Genomic DNA, 2477 nt, shown 5'->3' with positions numbered 1-2477 from the left:
GTTCCCACTTGTAAGAAGGGGCACAGTGTCCACACTTTGGTCTTCATTCTTCTTGAGTTTCATGCGTTTAGCAAATTGTATCTTATATCTTGGGTATGCACTGGATATTTAGTTAGGCTTCCAGTACAAAGCATCATTTTTTCTTTTTGAACACATCTTTCCTCTGATTAGAGAGCCATTGGTAACCACAAAGGTATGTGTGCCAGTGCTATACTTTAGTGTTATTTGCAATGCTGGTTGTTGAAGGGTTTCATAGGTATCATGATGGATGGAAGTGTTGATTGCTTCGCTTATTCAAATACTTGCATGGCACATTCTGGCACCATGATAGCTACTCCACGGGGAAAGAAAATTCAAGTGAGTTCTAGCTACAAGCTCAGGAACCTATTTCTGGCAAGTATCAGTAGGGACTTACCTTGTACCTCCAGGGAGTGAGTGAAGGTTAGAGCCATAGGCTATATGTATTGAGGGTCTCTTAGGAAGCTCTAACCAAAAATTCAAGAGAGGAGTTCTCAAGTTTGATGTTGATTCTTTAGCTAGGTCTGTGGCCTTTGGAGAGAGTACTATCAGGCAAGATGAGAAAAGTTTATTAAACTATGTATGTATGTTTATATACTGAATTACATGCATGATTAATTCCCAATTTTGGTAAAGAGTTGTAGGATTCCTTGTTTATATTTTAACCCACTCCTTCCTTTTTTTGTGTTTGCTTCCTTCCCCATTCTCAAAGGATCCCTTTGTTGCCCGTTTCTCCTATCAGATTATTTGTATTCTGAAACTCCTCCTTTAGTATCCTTCCTTCTTCTTCTGTATTCACCTCATTCTACCTTCTTACAGAACCACCCATTTCTTCCTATGGGTTTGTAAACCCCATCATTTCCTTAAGTCCCTCACCTAACTCCTCTATTGGGCTCCCCATGCTAGGTCTAATGGTTGGCTGCAAGCATTTGCATTTGTATTGGTCAGGCTCTGGCTGATCCTCTCAGGACAGCTATACTAGGCTCCAGTCACTAAGTGCTTCTTGGCATCAGAAATAGAGTCTGGGTTTGGTGACTGAAGATGGGATGGATCCCTAGGTGGCTCAGTCTCTGAATGGCCTTTCTTTCAGTCTTTGCTCTACTCTTTGTCTCTGCATTTCCATTTGACAGGAGCACTTCTGGATTAATATTTTGAGATGGGAGTGGGGATGCCTCTGCATTGCTCAACCAGGGGCCATTCCTATCCACTGAATATCGTCTCTATAGGTTCTATCTCCCTTTAGTTGGGTTTTTAGCTAATGTCATCTCTGTTGGGTCCTGGAACATCTTGGATCCCTTGCATCTGGGACTATCTAGTGGCTGCCCCCAGTTTCCCATCCTCCATTGCTATATACTTCCATTCAAATGTCTGAGGCTCTGTACTTCTCCCTCTCTCATCCTTCATCTTATCTTGCCCCCTTCTCTCTCCTTCTCTCCATCCTAGTTCCCTCCCTCCCTCTACCTCCTGAGATTATTTTCCACCCCCTTCTGAGTACGACTGAAGCATCTACACTATGGTCTTCCTTCTTTTTGGGTTTATATGCTCTGTGAGTTGCATCATAAGTATTAAGAACTTTTTGACAAAGATCCACTTATCAGTGAGTACATACAATGTGTGTTCTTTTGGTACTGGGTGACCTCTGAAGTAATCTCACTAAAATCTTTTTGTTGTTTTATTGCTTGAGCTAGGACTTCACGTACTATATTGAATAGGTACGGAGAACATGGGCAGCCTTGTCTGGTCCTTGATTTTAGTGTGATTGTTTCAGGTTTCTCTCCATTTAATTTGATGTTGGCTACTGCTTTGGTGTATATGGTTTTTACTACGATTAGTTATGAGACTTGAATTCCTGATATTTCCAAGACTTTTATCATGAAGGGGTGTTGAATTTTACCAAATGCTTTTTCAACATCCACTGAGATTATCCTGTGCCTTTTTTTCTTTTGAGTTTGTTTATATAGTGGATTATGTTGATGGATTTCAACATATTGAACCATCCTTTCATGACTTGTATGAATCCTACTTGATCATGTTGGATGCTTGTTTTTATGTGTTCTTGGATTTGGTTCATGATAATTTTATTGAGTATTTTTACATCAATATTCATAAGGGAAACTGGTCTGAAGTTCTATTCCTTTGTTGTGTCTTTGTGTGGTTTAGATATAAGCATAATTGTGGCTTCATAGAAGAAATTGGGTAGAGTTCCTTCTGTTTCTATTTTGTGGAACACTTTGAAGAATATTGGTATTAGGTCTTGTTTGAAGGTCTGCTAGAATTCTGTGCTAAACCCATGTAGTACTGGGCTTTTTTTGGTTGTGAGACTTTTAATTACTGCTTCTATTTCTTTAGGTCTATGGGACTGTTTAGAACGCTGACACCATTGCATACACTAGCAAGATTTTGCTGAAAGGACCCAAATATAGCTGTCTCTTGTGAGACGATGCTGGGGCCTAGCAAAC

At 40.1% G+C, this 2477-nt stretch overlaps 1 pseudogene; it reads left to right on the top strand.

Moving 5' to 3' along the window:
* Positions 1-264: 264 nt before the first annotated feature.
* Positions 265-2477, top strand: part of LOC110306353 — a 7772-nt pseudogene continuing 5559 nt past the window's right edge.

The sequence above is a fragment of the Mus caroli genome, chromosome 2, assembly GCF_900094665.2.
Source record: "Mus caroli chromosome 2, CAROLI_EIJ_v1.1, whole genome shotgun sequence".
Classification (NCBI taxonomy): domain Eukaryota; kingdom Metazoa; phylum Chordata; class Mammalia; order Rodentia; family Muridae; genus Mus; species Mus caroli.
Note: the sequence above shows the minus strand (reverse complement) of the source record. Positions and strands in the feature narration are given on the sequence as shown.